General features: G+C 37.0%; 1 long non-coding RNA gene across 1 annotated transcript; it reads left to right on the plus strand.

Annotated features, from left to right (window-relative positions):
- Positions 1-5,304: 5,304 nt before the first annotated feature.
- Positions 5,305-12,573, plus strand: LOC120851719. Its single transcript, XR_005718399.1, has 3 exons — positions 5,305-5,472; positions 6,479-6,523; positions 7,219-12,573. It is a non-coding gene; the product is annotated as an uncharacterized LOC120851719 (long non-coding RNA).
- Positions 12,574-23,659: the final 11,086 nt, after the last annotated feature.

The raw sequence follows: 23,659 nt of genomic DNA on the forward strand, positions 1-23,659 counted from the left end.
TTGTGGTCCAGTAGTTAGGACTCTGCACAGGTTTGATCTCTGATCAGGGAACTAAGATCCTGTGAGCTGCACGGCACTGCCCCTCCTACCCGTCCCCACAAAAAAAAACCCTCTTGATTTCTGTTATATATTTCTTGTCCAGTTATGAGGCATGGTACTCATAATATTTACTTAAGATACTTACTACTTAAGATACTTTAAATGTGTTTGGGTAGCCAAAAATGACTGTAACTCTGATTTCTCCCTGAGTCAGGTTTATTTTCAGATGTGTAGGTCTCAGTCAGGTGTTACTTTTCATAGTGCTATCAGGCAGTTTATGTTGCTTGAATTAAACTGAGTTTTAATTGAGATTAACCTGAAGACATCCTTTCAATTTCTTTTGCTAGCCAAATATCCTTGTCTTGAGTCTAGATTCATTTTAAAATGATATCTCATATTCACATTTCCTCTTCCAAATTGCCTTTATTTGTGCTTTGAAATTAAACTGGTTTGATAAGACAAAACATTTGATAAAAGATTTTAGAGCACAGTCTGTTTTGGGTAGCAAAATAGTATTACTGAAAAATAACATACTGTGATTTTCACATATTAAAACAATGCACAATGTGCATAAAATCTGTTAAGATAGTCAAATGCTAATATAATAATCATTGAGACCAAAATTTTTAAGTTATTTCAAAGCAATTCTGAGTTACTTGGTTTTGCAGGTCAATTCTTAGGTGCACATTCTAGCAATTTCCATTGTGGGGTTTTTTAGTTTTTTTTTTTGGCCTGCTGGCTCTTAGTTTCCTGACCAAGGATTGAATCTGGGCTCAGAGTGGTGAAAGTGCTAAGTCCTAACCACTGGACTGCCTAGGAATTCCCATGCATTGTCATTTTTTATGCTCAATTGCTGTGTTTGAGTTTTTTTTTTTTTTTTTCTATTCAACATTGGGCATTATTCTGTAAGGCTTAATGAAAATGCTAAGCAAGTGTTTATTTTTGCCCATTGTTCTGGTGACTCCTGTACTGTTATGCTATATTGTGATCAGAAGTAAAACAGTATAGCTAGTAATATAAAAGTTGCTTTCAGACATCACCACTGATTCCCCTTCTGCTAGCTTTCCTGGCAATGGTATTCTCTCTCCCTTATTTCCTGTTTGTTTTATTCTACCTGGCAAACATTTCTATTAAGTAGTATAATACATGGTTTTCTACTCAGACATAACTGGTAGCTGTGCTCTTCTAATTCAAGAGGGAGAGGGTGCATGATTTTGGTATTAACAGATTAGTAATTATTTCTTTTACCTGTTACTATCCACCACCCTAGTGAAGCACACAAGAACCATAACTTATTAAACATAAATAGAAGAATCAAAGATAGGGGTTTTCTCCCTCTTGACTATAAAATCCCTGCACGATAATGTTGGCAATATTCATCTTTTTAGTGATTAAATCTATACAGCAAAGGTATTCTTTTTTTACCGTATAATATCCACCTGCATTTAAAATACTTGGACATGTATTAGAGGTGAAGAACACCAGTACAATCCAAGAATTACTCTAAATATATGGATCTGACTGCTGCTTTCCCTTTCCCGAGTCATTTATGCTTATTTTCAGTTGTGCAGTCATTATGAAGATATGGTTTTGCTTCATTTCTAAATCTTGAAGACATGAAGTACACTTTATTTTGACAAAATTCCACAGTAACATGATTTAAAAGACCATGTTGCTTATGTTCATGATGTTTTTATGAATAAGCATCTTATAAGTAAATTGATACAGAGCTTATTAAAAAGATTATTTAATATTTACTATTAAGATTAGTCTTGGATAAGACTGGTTAGTTATTGTAGCACTTGGATGCTATTGAAGTATATACTTCTAAATTGAACATTAGTGGATTTAATTGTTATAGTTTCTTTAGGAACTACAAAGCTTTTCATGAAGAGTTGACATTTTAAAATTATGTGTAGTCAAAAAATAAGAGTCTTCAGTTCAGTTCAGTTCAGTTGCTCAGTCGTGTCCGACTCTTGGTGACCCCATGAATTGCAGCACGCTAGGCCTCCCTGTTCATCACCAACTCCCGGAGTTCACTCAGACTCACGTCCATGAGTCAGTGATGCCGTCCATCCATCTCATCCTCTGTCGTCCCCTTCTCTTCCTGCCCCCAATCCCTCCCAGCATCAGTCTTAAGAATTTTCATATATGGTTTACACTGTCTCTAAAATGTTATAATTACCAAAGGAAGTTCTAGGGTTCTAATTCTCAACCTCCAGAGCAGTTCTGCTTTTTTCTGTTGCTGAGATTCCATCTAAGATTTCATTTGAATAAAAGCTCTTTGAAAAATTTGAAAATGACGGCTCAGAGAAGGTATTTGTGGACTTAGGCAGAGGAAACTAGTAATATTTGTTTTGCAAGAAAGGAAACTCAAGTGTTTGGCTGAGCTGTGAACAGTATTTACAGGTTTTGGTTGAGTTATCTACCTGAGTATTATCATTGTTCCATTTAGAAGAGGGGAGAGGGTATTGAACACTGTCCGCTACCACCTACCATAAGAGGTCAGTTGCCTCAGTAACTCTTGGCCCACACAGTCTACCCACCACATTTGGTTAGTTTGGATTTTGCAGGGTGGATTATGGGAGAGGAAAGGGTGTTACTCCCAACATCTGGTTTGAATTTATTCACATTATTACCTCTACATTCCCCACCTCTTCCATAAAACAAGCTAACAGTTAACTGGTTTATTTTTGTTTAGAGAGATTTAGATTATTTACAACTTTCTACTATTACAAAACACTAATGCAGTAGGCATCCTGGTGTATGTCCCTTGAGTATGTGTACTAGTGTTTCTCTAGTATTTGCCTAGAAATAAAATTACTGGGATATAGAGTGTGCTTATCTTCAAGTTAATATTGTAAGTGCATTATACTCATGGTGTGCTAACTTCCACTTCGATTAGAAATCTATGAAAATTCCTGTTCCTCTGTCCCTCCCCATCCTCAGTAACACTCAGTAAAATTGTCAGTCTCTAAATTTGCCATTCATTTGAATGTGAAATACTAATCTAATTTGCATTTCTAGTTACATGTGAGGCAAACATCTTTCCTCTGTGTGTTGGCTATTTGAGTTTCTTCTTTGAATTGAATGCCCGTGACTTTTACCTACTTTTCTTTGGGATTATCTTTTTCTCATTTATTTGTAGTTTTATTTATTTATTTTCTATGTAGTGAGGATACTAGTCCTCTGTTACGCTTTGTAAAGTGTTAATCTCAGTTGTGTCTGACTCTTTGCAGCCCCACTGACTGTAGCCCACTGGGCTTCTCTGTCCGTTGGGTTTCCAGACAAGAATACTGGAGTGGGTTGCCATTTCCTCCTCCAGGGGAGCATCTCAACCCAGGGTTCAAACCCAGGTCTCCCACGTTGCAGACAGGTTCTTTACCACCTGAGCCACCAGGGAAACCCCAGTGTTTTTGTAAAACCCAGTCTTTATTCTTTTACTTTGTGTGTGGAATTTTTTTGTTGTTGTTATTTATCCGTCCTTTTCTTTATGGTTTATGTTAACTATCGTAAGAAGTTATTGTCATCTTAAGTTCTGTATCCTATATTTTCTTTCAAGAGTTTTTTAAGTCTTCCCACATCCCAAGCACGTATATTTAGGTTTTTGTTTCATGCTGATTTTTTCGTTGTTGTACATCGTATGAAATAAGGAATCCAGGTTTGGGTTTTTTTTTTTTACTTAGGTTAATTGCGCCAACACTGTGCCAACCCTGCGTAATAGCAACTTCCCATGTGTGTATGATCCATTTCTAGTTTCTGAGTTTGGTTCTATGTCTTTTTGCCTGCTGCTAAGTCGCTTCAGTCGTGTCCGACTCTGTGCGACCCCATAGATGGCAGCCCACCAGGCTCTGCCCAGGCAAGAACACTGGAGTGGGTTGCCATTTCCTTCTCCAATGCATGAAAGTGAGAAGTGAAAGTGAAGTCGTTCAGTCGTGTCTGACTCCTAGTGACCCCATGGACTGCAGCCCACCAGGCTCCTCCACCCATGGGATTTTCCAGGCAAGAGTACTGGACTGGGGTGCCATCGCCTTCTCCGGTCTTTTTGTCTAACCCTATGCAAATCTGATACCATGACACTTTCAATTACTGTAGCCTCATAAATGCTGATACTTAGCAGGTGTGTGTTGTCTTCATCTTATATAAGCCTAGTTCCTTTTAATAAAAATGAAGTTAATAATATACATTCTTAGCTCTTAGTAGCCTGCATCCACTCAGAGGATCTAATACTGAAAATTGCTCACCCTACCTATGAAAATTTGTGTGTTCTGTTAGATATTTACATTTTAAACTATAGCAAGGTATCACATCTATCACCCTGACCCCTTCCTTCCCCTATAAGGCTGTACCAGTAGGAGTGCCTTTCCATGCTCTGTTGGAGTTTAAAGCAAAGGAAAAATTAATAATTGTTATTTGCAATTTTTTGATATTTTGTGCATCATGGGTTTTTGCATTCATTTTATTCTTTTAAATATATTAAAATATTTCTCTTGATTACTGAAGTTTTTGGTACCCCTTATATTTTGTCTCCAAGGCAGGTACCTCATTTGCTTCATCTTAGTCCCAGCTGATAAATATATTAATTCCTGAACCTTTGAAGTGACTGTCTCTAGACCATTTTCCTGATTGAAGGCAGACGTTACCACATATCGCTCTACTAGTCCCCTTTAGCATAGATCAATTTTTTTTTTGTTTTTTTTGGGCCACTTAGAGAAATGGAGGAAAGGCTTTGCTTCCCTAAGCAGTGAGCCATCATTTAATATTTTGAAAGCAAAATGCTCAGGGAAACCACAAGTTCCAAAAATATGTAATTTATGGAAAAGCTTTAATCTGTGAAATGTATTTGAAAATAATATTTTCAAAATAAATAAGGGAAAGGGAGAACTATCTTAAGTCAGTGACATCTTAACAATTGCCATTGGCTAGGCAGTTGTCATGGCATAGTTGCACCAACTTGTCGTAGCTGTTCACATTTTAATTCCACAGGTTTTAAGTCTTAAAAAACTTGTATTACAATAGATATAAAATAATCCTAAGTGTTATTAAAGCATTGTTTCGTGGTTTAATTCACACCTTTTTTCCCTTAGTCATACGTAAAGGAATGGCATGTAAAATAATGAAAGCTTAAAAGTTGATAGAGTATGATATATAATTTATAAGCACAAAGTATGTATAAAACAGGGGCTTCCCTGGTGGCTCAGAGGTTAAAGCGTCTGCCTCCAGTGCAGTTGACCTGGGTTCGATCCCTGGGTTGGGAAGATCCCCTGGAGAAGGAAATGGCAACCCACTCCAGTATTCTAGCCTGGAGAATCCCATGGATGGAGGAGCCTGGTAAGCTATAATCCACGGAGTCGCAAAGAGTTGGACACAACTGACTGACTTCACTTCACTTCACTTCACGTATAAAACATGCCTGGGGGAAATGCCCATTAAGTAAGTGCACACTAAGTGTTCTGGGAAGTGTGAGTTTTATTTTCTCTTCCCTCAAAGGTTATATAAAGTGTTAACATCTGTTAAAGCTAGTAGGTAAGGGTGTTTGAATAAAATTTTGAGTTAAAAAGTAGAATACAGAAACTGAATTCAGTTTAGTCCTGGATTGCTTTCCATGAAGCGGGCACCAGTATATAAGCCTGGCAATATACAACAGTGCTCATGTTTTCTGCTTTGCCAGTATTGCAAATTGCCAGTCCGGTGGGTATAGTAATTTGTGATTTTCTTTTTAATTCTCAGTTATTTGATTACTAGTGAGATTGAACTTTTCTCTTTTTGGCCGGGGGTGGGGGGGGTGGGGGGGTGGGGGTTGGGTAATTGTATGGCTTTTATCTAAGCCTGCATATGTTGCTTACTTTCTGTTAACACATTGAGTTTTTTCTTACTAACTTGTGAGAGGTTTTTATGTTTTTAGGAGATTAGCTGTTACTTTGTAACATATGTCACAAATTATTTTCCTAAATTCACCAGTTGCCTTTCAGTACTGTTTAAATAGGGATGTCAAAGCATGAATGGGAGCAAACTGTTCAGTTTAATCTGATACTGAAACATCCTAATTCCTGAAAAACTACAAACTCAAAGGCATAGAATTGCACCTCCCCTATTTTACAGCATACTACCCGTGTCTGCTTTTTCTTAGACAGTGTTTTTTTGTTTCTATGCCAGCTTTTCCTATAGGCAGAATAAAGTCTTTTAATCACTGTGATTGGAGAGAGACAAGAGAGAGCTAAGATGGTCTGATCTGAAAAGAGTACTGGATAGTTCTTCTTGGTCAAAAATAATTTTTTATTTTCCATATATTTTAAGAATACAGTGGGGTTTATTTTTTTGTTTAAAAATATATATGAAGTGAAATTTAAATGAAAAGAGATGTTCAATTTGAGTTTTGAGAAGTCTCTTGGTTTTTTTAAGTTTCAATAGTTTAGAACATTATCATTTTTTTCAACAGTTTGAACCTTCACTTGTATACTTAGACAGTCTTTTCACATTCTGAGTAAGTATTTACATGTATTTTCTTTTACAATTTTGGCCTTTTTATTTAAACTTGTAATATAAATGGAACTATTTATAGAGTATTACTCCACTCCTAAAATATAATGTAATATTTTCCATTATTCCCTCACAGTAGCTGATACATAAAGTTTTTGTTTATTTGAAAGTGCCCTTTTACTATATATTCTTGTATATACTTGTATTTTTATGAACATTCTATTTCATTACTTTGTATTGTATACCAGTATGTCATCTAAGTTATCATTGTTTTGTTTTATTTTTTTTATCTGATAGGGAGAGTGCTCCCTTATTAATCTACTTAAATAAAAATAGAACATTTATTCTTCCAGATGACCTTTTTAATAATTTGGCCAAGATTTCACTGCCAAATAAAAATCCTACAATTTTGAGTTGTTATGTGGTAGATTAACTTGGGGGTTTTTAGCAGAGATGAGTTCCATTCCAGAATTAGTGCTGTATCTTTTTACATAGCAATATTCCTTAGTGCCCCAGTAAAATTTTTAACTTTTTCTCCATATGTTCTATACATTTACTAAGTTAATTCTGTATTTTATATTTCTTACTGTATTATGAATGAACTGTTTTTCTTCCCATTTATTTTCAATTAGTACCTTCTTAGACAACTGATTTTTAATCACTTACAAAAACCGTTTCAATTTCTATTATTTCCACCAGATGGCAGTCTTGGGCATGTCCATTTGTAAACCCGCTGAGAACTCTGGTGACAAGAAAGGCAGTGGCTGGCAGACCTTACAAGCCCTTAAAAGTACAAGAACAAAAAGGGTTTTTGTAAGCCTGAAAGAAAACAAACCCGACATTATGTAATTATAGTGTTTATACTGCTATTAACTTTTAATCTTTGAGCCCGTTAATGAAGGCAGAGAACTGTCACTGTACCCTTCAAAATCATATCTTTCTCTGTCCTTGTGATAAATACCTGTGGCTTCTTGGCAGTACTTTTTGCTTTTATTCCAGAGACTTTCATGGTTAAAGGCAGGCTATATTTAATAAATATCATTATTGTTTCCCCTCTCTTAAAAAGCACCATTTAAATCAGAAGTTACTGGATTTCTAAATGTTTATGTAAGAGCATCTTGTAACTCTTTTATGATGCCCAGAACTCATTTGAGGTATGAGGTACAGAGTTAATAGCTAATATAAAGGGAAGTAGGTTTGTAACTGGCTTGTTCTACATGCATGCACATCTTAATAAATCCCCTAAATGAGACAGTTTTTAGCTTGCTTTTGGTGACTTCAAAGACCTATGTTTAGAAATATAGAAAGTAGTGAATTTCTCGATCAGACAGGGAATTGGCTCAAGTGCTTTCTCATAGATGCTTTTCCCAGTGGCCCAAAGAGAGTACCTTTGGACAGCAATACATCACCTAGGTAAGCTCCCCTTTTGTACCTTTCATTACAGTTCCATTTGCTAATTTACTTTTATGTAATCAGAGAGTAGTAAGTGACTGAAGAGTAACTATGTACATTCCCTTTCTGAGAGATTTTATTTCTGCTCTGAGATTGAAAGGTGCAAAAAAAGTATTATAAGAATGAAAAGAGCAGGTTTGGTACAATGGTATGCCAAGGTTAATTCTTGCTTTTCCAAAGAAAATTGATACACATATCCTAGGAGGTGATATAGAAGAATTGCTGACAGATGGTAAATAATTTCTTTAGAGAAAATCTTGGAAAAGTTTCCTTTCACAGTCCCTGGTGATTCTAGGATGTAGTTACGTGAAATAGCAAATTTCTTTCATGTATTACATGGATTCATTCATATTCTGTGTGATCTCTGAGAATGAATGTTGAAGTGGACTTCAGGGAATCCTATGCAGTAGTTAGTGCCTGGAGGTTTAGTGCAGTGTAGTGTGAAACACACTTTTAATTACCTTTAAGACAAACTTGAACTTGGTTAGTTCGTACCACACATTTCCAAAGAGTTTTGAGTAACCTAAATTATACTAATAGATCCGTAAGTTAAATAAACCTGAAAGATTGGCTATGTAAGATTATTGACAACCCATGTTTGTTTTTATTTATGTAATATTTTTTAAGGCTTTTTCAGGATGGGACACACATGACTCTCGCAGTTGAGAATGTATAATAGAGTAGACACTGTTAGAGTGTATTAGTGTACATGCCACACTAGTCATGCCTTTCACCATCAAAAGTTTACGTGTCAATGCTGACTGCATTAACACTTGCGGAAATTTCACATCAGAGAGCAGCACACAAACAATGTTTGTCAGTTTGAGAGAGAAATAGGCCCATAAAGCAAACTCTGAATGATTTGTAATTTCATATTCTCAAATGTTTTAACACAGTAGTCCTGAAGAACTGTCATCTGTGTGTTCTTCGAAGAGTAATTTTATAACGGGACAGATCTTATTTATGAGGTCTCCAAGTTGATTTCCTACGTACCAGATAGTCCTTTAGAAGCTCTGATTGGGTTCTCCAGGGGCCAGAATCTACTTCCATTTGAGGGCAGCTCTGCCTGTCCTGGTTGCTTCTTGTCATTTGTCTCATGAACCCCTTGAGGCCAAATATTTAAGCACAGCTCTTACAGTGACTTGCAGTATCTTTTCTAATTCTGTTAACTTCATTGATACATTGTGGCTCCAGCTGTCTCTACCATCCAAACCTCAATTCTCCAAAGGCTCTAGTTTTCTTTCTTTCTTGAAGTATACAACCCAGAACAGAACCAATATAGGTAGCAGAACTGTGGTCTTTTGTTCTAGTTACTGCCCTTTTGTTTTTCTATTTAACACTGAAATAATGAACTAGCTTTTCTGACATCCACATGAAAATGAGTCTTTGAGGTTAATTATTTTTACTACTGTTAATAGTCTTTCCCCATCCTGCACTTGGGCAGTTGGTGTTTTGTTCAACCTGCTTTGCAGGACCTTCATTTATTCTAAGTTTTCTTGTGTTAGATTTATTCACCTTTTGAAATGTTTTGGGAATCATCTAAGATAGATATACTATCTTATTCTTTTCGATCACCGCAAAGTTTGAAACTTGAACATTCAATATTGAATGAAACAAGTCTGAGGACAACGACCTAAGAAGCTTCTCTTGGATATAAATTGACCAGTGTTTTAAGCAGTAGCCATTAGGTAAAAATTTTAGCAATTTACTGATTCATCTATCAGCCTGTTTCTCTCCAGGTTTGTCTGTGAGAGCATCATGGATCTTACATTCCTTGCTGAAGTCCTGCATGTCTCAAATGTTAGTCAAGTAACTGCCCTCCAAAGTTCATGAAGTACCTGCTGATACTTGGTGAACAATGTTCTCTTGCCAAAAGACTTAAGAAACATCATTATAAGTAAGGTTTTATTCTAGGGCCTTTCCTGAGATCATTGTCAAGTTCTTGCCATCTTTTACCTCTTATAAAAATTGGAAAGATAGTCACGCTTTCTAATGTAAGGCCAGTACCCCCTTTCCCACTTTTATATAACTTCAGTGGGTTACCTAGAAATATTCTTAGATTTCCAGGATCATTTTCTTGTTTTCCATTAGCATAAAATAGGAAATCAGTTTCTTATTGGCCTTATCACTTCTGTAGAATTCAATTTATTTGGAGTTTTCACTTTGACCCTATTCCCATAGGCCCATGCAAATTTATTTGTTTATTTTTGCTTGTGGTGTTTCTGGCATCATTTATGTGTTTTTGAAACTCTGAACTTGTTACATTTTTTCCTGTGTAAACTGGTGGTTCTTGTTTTCTGGTTGTTTTACTGCCTTTAGTTACGTCTCCTTTTTTATTCTGTATATATGTGATTCATCAATTTAAAAAGTATTTTGAAAGTTACCTTGATACATCTAAAAAAAAATCTAAGTTAACAACCTGGCCTCACGCCTGAGGCCAGCTGCAGCACGTGAACTGAACAGAACAGAACAGGGCCACATCCAGAAGATGCTTTTCACATCACAGACACTGGGGCCTTACCTACACAGCTTCCCAGCAAGGGGAAGGAAGGTGTTCCTACTAGTAAAGTCAGTATGGTTATAGTGCAGCAAATATCTGTCAGGTGACTTGAGAAAAGGAGTCCTTTATAAAGAGCTTTTTAAAAATTTATCAAAGATGCCACATGGGCCAGTAGTAACCCTGGAGCCTTATGTTTGTTCTAGGAAATGATGTAACTTCTCTCTTCATATTCTTCCCTACCTGTTTTATATCTTTGTTCCCTTAAAACATGGGGAAACGTAGCACTGTAGGAGTGTGGCAGAGGAACTGAGCAGCATGTAGGTGATTGCAAAAGACCAGCTTTGGCTTTCTAACCTTGAGTTCAAGAGCATCTCTAGGATAAACTCTTGGGTGCCCTCTGTCTCTTGTTTTCTTGACTTTCTCGATTAGCAGGGCTTCAAAAATAGCAAGTAAGAAATAACAGGAAAAAGTGTTCCAGGTGTAGACAGCCTTATATATTTCTACAGGTATATGAGTTACATATAATATATGTATAGATAGTATGTTTTTTGGCACCCGTTTCTGTACACCTGGTATATACTTCAATAAAAATTTATTTCAAAAAAATCTTGACTGGTGCAGTAAACTTCCTATGTATTTATTTTTATTCATATGAAGGTTTTGTCTGTTAATGGAACACATGAAAATATTGAGTAGATGTGGTGGGTATGGTTTAGATAGTATGAACTAAAATATAGACTGTGTTTTGTGATAAATTCAGGGAAATGGAAAGCAGAGGGGAACCTTCAAAAGATAGCATTTGAATCTCAGGGTAAAGTAAACTAACAAACAGAACCAAGCCTGTAATGGTTCAAAAAATAAATTATTTCTTGCTCATGTATCACCAGGTTGAGTGTTCCAGTTGAGGGTGCTTCTTTCTTCTGTGTAGTGATTCAAGTCTGAGATTTTTAATCTTGTGGCTGTATCATCACCCAGGGCCTTGTTGTTGTCTGTGTCCAACCAGCAGAAGAAGGTGAGCAAGGAAAAGGCACCCCTGCTTCTTAAAAGTCTCCTTAAATTTAAAGGGCATTGAAATTTTATATATAAGGCATTATTTTCCAAACACAATGGAATTAACATAAGCAACAGAAAGATAAAAACAATACACTTAAATAATCCATATGCCAAAGAAATTATAAGAGAAATTAGAAAATATCTTGGCTAGAATGAAAATAAAAATCATAACAGAATTTGTGGGCTACAGCTAAGGCAGTATACAGAGGGAAATTTATATATTTAAACATATATTAGAATGTAGAGTCTCAATTAACTTTCCAACTTAATACAACTGCAAGAAAAGAAAAAGAACAGAAGTCAATGAAATAGAAAACAAAGCAAATCAGAAGCTGACTCTTTGTAAATATCAAAGAAGTTGATAAACTTATAACCAGGCTGATCAGGTAAAAAACAAATTATCAGTGTTCGAAATAAAAGGGGAGATACCAGCATGAATCCTACAGACATTTAAAAAGGAGTATTATGAAATGATTTATGCCAATGAGATTGATACCTTAGAGGAAACATTTGAAAATGAATGTAATTCCATGCTGGGAGTAAAATAGAAAAACCATATCATTACATTCAGAAAAAGCATTTGATGAAATTCAAGACCTATTCCTAATAGAAATTCTCAGCAACCTACAAATAAAAGAGAATTTGCTCAGCCTGATAAAAGAGTAATACCGTATTTAACAGTAAAAAACTGAATACTTTCCCTCTAATACACCAAACAAGGCAAGAACGTCTGGTCTAAACACTTATACTGCTTGGAGGTTTTAGCCAGTGCAACAAAACAACAAAGAAAAACATTGGAAAGATGCATAAAACTGTCTTTATTTGTAGATGACATGATTGTGTAAGTAGAAGATGATAAACTATAAGTAAGATACTACAACTCATAAATAAGCTTAGCAAGGTCAACAGGATGCAATGTCAGTGTACCAAAGTATTTTTATATACCAGGAACAAACAATTGAAATTAAAAAATAGCACCATAGCATCAAAGACCATGAGATAAATTTTGTGAAGTATGTGTAAGACCTGAACATGGAAAACAAACCATTTTGAGAGAAAAAACTTAAATAAATGGGGAGAGATAACCACATTCTTGGATGAAAGGTTTAATGCGGTGGTGGTTTAGTAACTCAGTCATGTCTGACTGTGTGTGACCTATGGATTGTAGCCTGCCAGGCTCCTCTGTCCATGGGATTCTCCATTCAAGAATACTGGAGTTTGTTGCCATGCCCTTTTCCAAAGGATCTTCCTGACCCAGGGATCGAACCTGGGTCTGATGCATTGGCAGGTGTATTCTTTACCACTGATCTATCTGGGTAGCCCTTAATATGATTAAGATGTCAATTAAAATTAAACTGACTTATAGATTAAATGAAACCCTAATCAAAGTACTTAGCAGCCATTTGGGGTAGAAATTAACAAGCTGAGTCTAAAATTTATATATAAATGCAATTGGACCTTGAATAGTCAAAATAGCCTTGATAAAAAGATTATATTGGAGGATATATGGCTGATTGCAAGAATTACTATAAAGCTACCATAGTTAACATGCTTTTGGTATCAAGGTGTATATGTAATCTGCTGGAAACAATGGAAACAGTGACAGACTTAATTTTCTTGGGTTCCAAAATCACTGCAGATGTTGACTGCAGCCATGTAATTAAAAGATGCTTACTCCTTGGAGAAAAAGTTATGACCAACCTAGACAGCATATTAAAAAGCAGAAACATTAACTTTGCCCACAAAAGTCTAGTCAAAGCTATGGTTTTTCCAGTAGTCTTGTATGGATGTGAGAGTTAGACTAAAAAGAAAGCTGAGCACCAAAGAATTGATGCTTTTGAACTGTGGTGTTGGAGAAGACTCTTGAGAGTCCCTTGAACGGAAGGGAGATCCAACCAGTCAGTCCTAAAGGAAATCAGTCCTGAATATTCATTGAAGGACTGATGCTGAAACTGAAACTCCAATACTTTGGCCACCTCAAGGGAAGAATTGACTCATTTGAAAAGACCCTGATGCTGGGCAAGATTGAAGTCAGGAGGAGAAGGGGACAACGGTGGATGGTTGGATGTCATCACTGACTCGATGGACATGAGCTGGAGCAAGTTCTAAGAGTTGGGTGATGGACAGGGAAAGCTGATGTGCTGCAGTCCCTGCTGCTGCTAAGTCGCCTCAGTCGTGTCCGACTCTGTGCGACTTCATAGACAGGCAGCCCACAAGGCTCCCCCGTCCCTGGGATTCTCCAGGCAAGAACACTGGAGTGGGTTGCCATTGCCTTCTCCAATGCATGAAAGTGAAAAGTGAAAGAGAAGTCACTCAGTCGTGTCCGACTCTTAGTGACTCTTAGGACTGCAGCCTGGAGTACTGGACTGGGTTGCCATTGCCTTCTCCTTGGGGTCGCAGAACTGGACAGGACTGAGCAACTGAACTGGACACAATAAAGAATCCAAAAATAGACTATGTGACTATGTAACACCTATATGGTAACTTGATTTTTCACAAAACTGACAGTAATTTGATGGGAAAAAGGAAAGTCACTTCCACAAATAATTCTGGAACAAACGTAACTATATATATATATATTTTTTAATCAACCTTTATTCCTCTGTGTCACACAAAAATTAACTTGAAACACAGACTTAACTGTAAAAACTAAAACAAATTTCTAGACCAAGACATTGAAGGAAATTGGGTTCAGCAAAGCTCAGATTAGAAAAACATCTGAACTTCCAGAGAGAGACACTGTTGAAAATGGAAAAATAAGCCTTAGACAAAACACATCTTGCTAAATATGTTAAAATGTTGAAAAACTAAATAAGGGTTTTATCAGTGAAAACATATGAATAGCAAATAAGCACCAGTGATCCAAGTTGTTATTAGTCATTCAGGAAGTGCAAATGGTAATACCACAACTCAGTAGAATGACTATAATTAAAAAGACTGGAATTGCCAGTAGCGATAATGGTGAGCAAATGGGACACACACATTGCTCATGGAAAGGTTAAGGTCCAAGGACCTCAGATGACAGTTTGGCAATTTCTTATAAACTTAAATATTATACTAACCTCATGACTTAGCAATTCCACTCCTAAGTATATACCCAAGAGAAATGAAAACGTGCACACAAAAAACTACATAAATGTTCATAAGCTGTATTATAGTCCAAAATTGAAAACACCTCCAGAAGTTCAGCTGGTAAAAGGATAAACCGCATCCATACAATGAATGCTAATTAGCAATAAGAGGAACAAATTACTAACTTAAGCAACAACACGAGTGAATCTCAAAAGCATGCTAATTGAAAGAAGACACAAAAGACTGATAACATTTATCTGCAGTTTGTGAAAAGGCAAAATTTAGAGGCAGCAGATTGATTGTTGCCAGGGGCTAGGGGGAGTAATGGAACTTTGGGGAGTAATGGAGCTGTTTGGTATCATGATTGTGGTAGTGATTACATAACTACATAACTGTGTACATTTGTCAGAACTCACCCAATCATACACCTAAAAGTGGTAAGTATGCATTTTATATCTCATTCCTCTGGCTAAAAGAAAAAAGTAATAGTAAAAAGAATCAAAATGTGTTAATGTAAATTTGGGCTTATGGGTATTCAATATTCTTTCAAATCTGTTTTGCATTTAATAATTTTAATTTTTACATATTTCCAAAGACATGAACTTGAGATAAAATTCACAAGAGAAGAATAGTCCAAATTTTGTGCCCTGAGTTACTTTTCACATGGGCTCCTCTATGTGACCTGCTTAGGGTAAATAGCCCCAGGGATTTACCATTTATGTATTTATTTAGTATCTGTATATATGTATGAATTTATTGTTGATTAGTTACTTGATGGTTTTCTTGAGCAACTGCTGGGCTGATGGAGTTGGATGATCAGGAAGCTTTGCTAAGTAATCTATTTAAAGGGACTGAATTACTGGATATAAATTGATCAAGTCTGCTTTCTTATATAATCCCATTTGCTACCCTCTCCCACCTCCTGAAAATCAGGAAGTCTTGCTAATAAAACACATCTTTACAATTTTATAAGCATAAGTAAAATTTTTATTGAAATCCAGCTCTAGAAGATGCCCATAGTTGTTTTCCTCAAAAGCCACAGTTTAGTAACCTTTTAGAACTGTCTCTTTAGCATGGCCTCCTCACTAATACGACATTCCTCAAACCAAAACCAATTTCATTTACTACATACAAAGAACAATTACTCCATAATTACTCCATTTTAATTATGACTTTCACTTTGATGTTTCCTCAAGCTTAGGAAAGCAAGACTATTGCCTCTCTGGCGAAAAGGTATATAGGCTTAGGCTGGCATCCCTGAGACTTTTGGAGCGATACTTTTTAAAAATAACCCTTTAACATCTTTAGTTATTGTTCTTTATTCTGTAGGTGCAGGGTTGGCAAACTGTCTATAAAGGGCCAGAGAGTAAATATTTTAGTCTTTGATGACCAAATGGTCTCCATCTCTCAATTCTTCTGTTATGGCAAGGAGCCACAGATACAAACAAGTACTGGTGGATGTATTCAAATAAAACTTCATTTATAAAAACATATATAGTTCTGGATTTGACCTGGGACAAAGTTTGCTGACCTTCACTGGCGATCATAAACACCCCGCCAAAGCAAATCTATTTGTTTTGACAAACCAGTCACAGACTCAAATAACTTGGGTGCTTCTATGAAAAGAAATAATAATGATAGCAATGGAGTTCTGGACATGGTACCTCAAAATATGGCACCTTGACATATTGAACATTTAAAGCTGAGGGAACTTGAGAAATGGCATGTGCAGGAAGGATATTCTGAACTTCTCTGAAGCAGGTCATAAAAAAATAAAACAGGTCATAAAAAAATCTTATGAGAGGTTTATGCCCTCTCTATGCCAGGAGGAAAGGAACATCTCTATCTGAAGACAAAGGGACACGGAGAGGACTCTGAATATTAGCTTTGCTAAGTTTAGATTCCTACGCTTACCTCATACCCTTTGTTCTATTATATCTTTCCACCCTGCATCAAGCTTAGCATAAAAACATGCGGGCTTAACTTTCTACAAGTATTCATTTCCTTACTAAGTCTCTTGGGACACATAAAGCTTATGTTCAATGAATTTGTATGCTTTTTTTCATGTTCCTTTGTGTTTTGTTACAGGGGTCTCAGTCAAGAACTTAAAAGGGTAGAGGGGAAAGATATTTTACTTCCCCTATAGAATATAACACCAATAAAGTGTTCATTAGGGAGGCTCCACATCAGAAAGTCAAGGTATGCATATTCTGCAACTCTGTGTAATTAACTGTGTACAAAAATGTATATCTAGAAAATATGAAGATACTTGTCCGAGCTAGCTTACAAAATACTTCATGAATTTGATTATGACTTTGCTTGGTAAAGTTTGCTTTGTAACTTGTTAAGTTATAAATGTAGATTTCAGAGAGTAGGTTTTATTTTTATTTTTGTTCCCCTTTCTATATACAAGATTATGTTTTTTTATATATTTAGCCAGTAACCCAAGATGACCACTCTTCTTGCTAAAACAGTACAACGAATAAAATTCACTCCTGTTGAAGGTTTAGTTCCACAATTTTTCACTCTTGTTTGTAAGGAGTAGATAAGGACCTGACTAACATTGATGACTACAACCTGGACACTTTGTGTTGCTCCCTGTATTTAGATCATTTTCCCCAGTTTAAAGCAGAGTTGCTAATGAAGGATTAACAGATGATCAATTATTCAAGTAGAAATACTATAATTAAGCAGAACTTGGAAGAACTAGAAGTCCTGGTCCTCATGGTCTTATCATTCAAATTAAATATATTTTTAAAGGGAAAACAGAAACAGAAACAAGGATGTGGTGGTTTATATTAGTATAAAGCTCTGCTGCTTCTAATCAGTGTTTACTATGAAAGAGAACTATTATTTACTAATTTTTGTATTAATACTTTTGAATATTAGAATATTTATGTTTAGTGAGATAACTTTCCAGTTGCCTCTTGGAATAACTGAAGATAGAGAAACTACCTCTAAGCAGGTCATTCTTGTGAAGAATAAGAAGTTCCTTTCAGTTCTGTAAATGTAGTGAGTAGACCCTGTTGACCTGATACTTAATAGTAATGGTTATTATTATAATGTTAACAATAGCAACTTTTATCAATGACATAGGCCTCACTCTGCAAATGTCTTTGCAGAGAAGGAAGCTGACCAGCCTTTATAAAGCAAGCCTGTTATCACTGGTAGGTAGTTTGTATATGCTATTTAATTAAATTTAAAACTTTAATTAATTTTTATTTATATTTAAAATAAAATTTACAATTTAAATGTATTTCATTTATAACAACACTATGAAGCAAGTGTAACACATGAAAAAGCTGAGATCCAATCAAAGAGGCTGAATGCACTTGCCCAAGACCGTGAAGGTTAGAGTGGCTGCTCTCCCTTAGGCAGGGCTTGAGTCTCCTGGTTTGCCACCATTCACCATCCCCCCACTTTATTTTTTTTAATTGAAGTGTTAATTAGTGCTGAAAAGCAAAGTAATTCAGTTATATATATATATATATTTATTCTTTTGATATTGTTTTCCATTATGGTTTATCATAGGATGTTAAATACAGTTCTCTGTGCGACACAGTAGTAGCATGCCCACCACTTTCTGTTGAGCCCACCCTGCCTGCTTCACTCATTGCACCATCAAGCTTCAAGCAGTTGTGGTCCAGGTACCACACTGGCATTATCTGGGAGGTGGTTAGAAATGCAGAACCTCAGGCTTCACCAAAAATCTAACTAATCAGTATCTACATTTTAACAAGCTCTCCGGGAGATTCGCATGCAGATTAAAATTTGAGAAGACTTGCTGGAGGGGATCTCCAAGGTTCCCCCCGCCCACCACACACACAGCATTCTGAATGTTGACCACGGGCCAAACCCTGAACTTTACACTTTGTTAATAGGTACAGCTCTCCATCGTTTAAGGTGGGAAATTGAAGTAAAATCCTATATTAAAGTAACTGCCCTTATAAGGATGGATATGCAAATGAATAACACAGGAATTCTGCAAGGGCTAGATCAGTGTCCATGGGAGTGGGGGAAGGCAGATGAAGCAGGGCCTGTAAGAGAGGTGGGAACAAATGTCCTGAACACGTCTCCCTAATCGACGGTGAGAGGACAGTGAGCATGGCTGATGGGAGTAGAGAGCTTGATTTGGGGATACCAAGACAGAAATGAGTTTAGAAATGTAATAAGTGTGTAGACTGTAGCTTGGACCTCTAGGCTGAGATATTGGAGTTTATTCTCTTTATAATGAGCAAACATTGATAGCTTTCAAGTTGCCATTTGAGAGTTTTGAGAAGATCAATGGTCTGACAGACTGTGTAGTATAAGTGGGCTTCATTTTGAAGATATATTCACAGTGGCTTTATGTACATGCCTTGATGTGGGTAAAGCACTTTCCCAAAGTATGACATGTTTAGTGTTTTTTCTGCCTATATTGGCACTTGTTCCTCTGATATATGTTCATAGAGACCCCACCCCAGCACCCACACCATTTTGAATGTTTCTGGGCTTTGAGGCAAGCCTTGCTGAGAGTGTGTCCATTAAAGGTCAGGGAATCATAAAGCCTCCCCCAGGAATACTGGGTCTGACCTGGGAATTGAAGAATTCGTTCAACATCCAAGAACCACATTTCCGTGGCTGTAGATTGCAGAAAATGACGTTTGTGTCCCAATGAAGTTCAAACCCGCAGTGTTCTCAGATGACTGTAGCATTTTAAAAGTAGCACGTGAGTCACACTCTTTGAATTTACAGTGAGACTATTCGTGGCAGTACAATGTCTATTAATGCTAATAATTACAAGTTTTCCAGAACAGTTCAGTGTATCTATATTTGACATACTGATCACAGGGTAGGTAAGTTGGCATTTAGCTGTTGGGCCCCACTCCAGTACTCTTGCCTGGAAAATCCCATGGATGGAGGAGCCTGGCAGGTTGCAGTCCATGGGGTCTCTGAGGGTTGGACACGACTGAGCGACTTCACTTTCACTTTTCACTTTCATGCATTGGAGAAGGAAATGGCAACCCACTCCAGTGTTCTTGCCTGGAGAATCCCAGGGATGGGGGAGCCTAGTGGGCTGCCGTCTGTGGGGTCGCACAGAGTCGGACACAACTGAAGTGACTTAGCAGCAGCTCTTTTTTCAATAGAACTTTGTTAAAGGCCAGATATTATATATTACTGTTTCTTTTATGATTCTGGACTGTTTTGGAAAACAAAGTCTTTAAGCAGTAAAGAATTGAGACATTCCAAGGTTAAAACGCTTTCTAAAGCAGCCCATTACACTGTGAAGTAAATTACATTGTTGGCCAGTGATGTCAGGGAAGGACCTAATTATGCTTGTTTGTGTGTGTTGTTTTATTTTGTAATATTTGGCCACCAGGAAGGCACAGTGGTGAAGTGTGACTAACTGTGGCTATGGGGACTTATCTTGTGGTCCAGTGGTTAAGAATCTTTCAATGCAGGGGATGCAGGTTCAGCCCCTCTTCAGGGAACTGAGATCCCACATGGCACAGGGTGACTAAGCTTGCATGCCGCATCAAAGATCCCACATGCCTCAACTGAGACCCAATGCAGCCAAAGAAATAAATACATATTTTAAAACAATAGCAGTGACTTATGGGTTGACAACAGCCACAGAAACCCCCAAGCTGTGAGTATCACAAACTTGGGTCTGAGATACATGGAAACACTTGCCTCTCATCAGGCTGACACAGTCAACTCAGGGTTGCACCTGGTGCTACAAGTGCCTGTTGGAAATACAAATCAAAACATTGTTACAACTCAACAAAAAAATCAAATAACCTAATTTTTAAAATGAGCAAAAGACTTGAACAGACATTCTACCAAAGATGTACATCGTCAGCAAGTACATAAAAGATGCCCAGTGTCACTCATCATCAGGGAAATGCAGGTCAAACCACAATGATGGACGACCTGACTCTCATTAGGATGGCCACTTCAATAAAAATACAGAAAATAACCAGTGTTGGTAAGTATATGGAAAAACTGGAACCCACTGGAACACTTGTGCACGGTTGGTGGGAATATAGAATGGTGAAACCACTAGGGAAAACAGTACGGTGGTTCCTCAAAAGATTAAAAATTGAGCTACCATATAATCCCACTTCTGGGTGTATATCCACAAGAATTAAAACCAAGGTCTTGAAGATACTTTTGTACAACCATGTTCACAGCATTATTATTCACAATATCTGAAAGACGGAAGCAACCCAAATGTCTGACAGATGAATGAATAAACAAATGTGGTATATACATACAGTGGAATAACATTTAGTCTTAAAAAGGAATGAAATTCTTTCACATGCCTCACCATGGACGATCCTTGAGGCCATTTTGCTAAATGAGGTCACAAAAAGTCAAAGATTGTATGATTTTTATCTAAAATAGTCAAATTCATGGAAACGAAGTAGAATGGCAGTTACTGAGCTCTCGTGGTAAGGAGAAAAAGGAGAAAAATCTGTGGTTTAATAGGTATCAAGTTTCACATTTGCAAGATGAAAAAGTTCTAGTGGTCGGTTTCACACCAGTATGAATATACTTGACTCTCGAGAACTGTACACTTAAAAATAGTTAATGTGGTATCTTATGTGTTTTTTTAATCACAATTTAAAAAATATTGTGAAGGTGTGTGTGTTAGATTAATTGCACTAAAAGCCCAAATAATGGCTTCCCTGTATATCCTTTACTCCGTAACTTCTCACATGGACTCTGGCCTTGGTACATCAAGTACAGTCAAAAAGATGCTATATGACTTCTGAGGCTCGGTCACAAAAAGGATACAGTTTCTGCCTTGCTTTGTTTATTCATCTGGGGCACTCACATTTGGGACCAAGCCGGAATGCTATGAGAAAGCCCAAAGTAGCCAATGTGGAGAGATGCCATGGAAAGATCCCTGTGGAGAGAACTGAGGCCCCCTAGTTGACCCCTTAGCCAGCATCAACTGCACCAGAAAGATACATGGGTGGCAAAAAAACACTGAAGAGATACTCAGCATCACTAATCAAAAGAAATGTGCAAATTAACTGCAATAAAATGCCACTACCTACATACTAGAATCACAGAAATTAAAGACTGAACATAGCAAGTGCTGGGAAAGATGTGAAAGAACTAGAACCTCAGACACTGCTGAAGGTAATCTAAGATGGTATAAGCACTCTCTGAAATAGTTTGGCAGTTTTTTAAAAGGTTAAACATATGCAATGTACACCTTCCATATGCTCCATCTGTCTGTACCCAAGAGAAAAGAAAACTACATCTTTACAAAGACTTGTGTATGATTGTTCACAACAGTTCTATTTATAACAGTAGAAAATGGGGGAAAACCCCAAATGTTCATTTATCCACATATATTGTATATTCATAATGGAATACTACTCCATGATAAAAGAATTAACTAAAAAATGCGATACCACTGTTCTCAGAATGGCTTATGTCCAAAACACTGACTACTCTAAACATTAGCAAAGATGTGTATCAAGAAGGAACTCTTATTAACTGCTGGTGGGAATGCAAAATGATACAGTCACTTTGGAAGACAGTCTGGCAGTTTCTCGCAAAACAGTCTTAGCACAAAACCCAGCAATCATACTCCTTGGTAATTACCAAAAAGTTGAATACTTGTGTCCACACAAAATCCTCCACATGATGGTTTATAGTAGCCGTATAATTGCCAAACTAATATGTCCTTCAATAGGTAAATGGATAAACTGTGGTACATCCAGACAATGGAATATTACTTTGCACTGAAAATAAATGATTAAGCCACAAAAAGACATAAGGCAACTTAAATGCACTTACTAACTGAAAAAAACTAGTCTGAAAAGGCTTATAATGTATTATTTTATCTATATGGCATTCTGGAAAAGGCAAAGCCCTAGAGACAGTAAAAATATTGGTAGTTGCCAGAGGTTCAGGGGGATGGAGGCATGAATATGTCACATGTTCATGAAATATGTTTCAAGCACAGGGTATTTTTGAGAAAGTGAAACAATTTCATCTGATGCTGTAATTGTCAGTACATGACTGTGCATTTGTCAAAACTCTTAGAACTGTACAACATGAAGTTCAGTTCAGTTCAGTCACTCAGTCGTGTCCAACTGTTTGCGATCCCATGAACCGCAGCTTGCCAGGCCTCCCTGTCCATCACCAACTCCCAGAGTCCACCCGAACTCAATCCATTGAGTGGGTGATGCCATCCAGCCATCTCATCCTCTGTCGTTCCCTTCTCCTGCCCTCAATCTTTCCCAGCATCAGGGTCTTTTCAAATGAGTCAGCTCTTCGCATCAGGTGAGCAAAGTATTGGAGTTTCAGCTTCAACATCAGTCCTTCCAATGAACACCCAGGACTGATCTTTAGGATGGACTGGTTGGATCTCCTTGCAGTCCCAGGGACTCTCAAGAGTCTTCTCCAACACCACAGTTCAAAAGCATCAATTCTTTGGCGCTCAGCTTTCTTTATAGTCCAACTCTCACATCCATACATGACCACTGGAAAAACCGTAGCCTTGACTAGATGGACCTTTGTTGACAACATGAAGAGTGAATCTTAATGTAGAAAAGGGACTATAGTTAATAATGGGTCCATATTGATTCATCATTGTACATCAAACGTACCACATTAATAAGGGAGAATGAGGACATGGGAGTGTATGAGAACTCTGTAGAACTACAGCTCATTTTTTTCTGTAAAACTGCAGCTTTCTCTAATATATTAGCTAATACAAAAAGAATGAAATATTGATACACACAAGACAGATAAATGTCAAAATAATTATGCTGAGTAAAAGAAACCAGACAAAAATTACATACTGTATGTATGATTCTGTTTATATAAAATTCCAGAAAATGCAAACCAATCTATGGTGATAGAAAGCAGATCAGTGGTTGCCTAGGGACAGGCATGGGTACTGGGGGGGGAGAGGTAGGAGGGAGCAAAGATGAAGAGGCTAGAGACACTTTTTGCAGCTGATGGACATGCTCATTATTTTGATTGTGGTGATGGTTTCATGGGTGTATATGCATGTTAAAACTTGTCAAATTGTGTGCTGTAAATCTGCAGTTTGTC

Source organism: Oryx dammah, unplaced genomic scaffold (assembly GCF_014754425.2).
Source record: "Oryx dammah isolate SB20612 unplaced genomic scaffold, SCBI_Odam_1.1 HiC_scaffold_25, whole genome shotgun sequence".
NCBI classification, from domain to species: Eukaryota; Metazoa; Chordata; class Mammalia; order Artiodactyla; family Bovidae; genus Oryx; species Oryx dammah.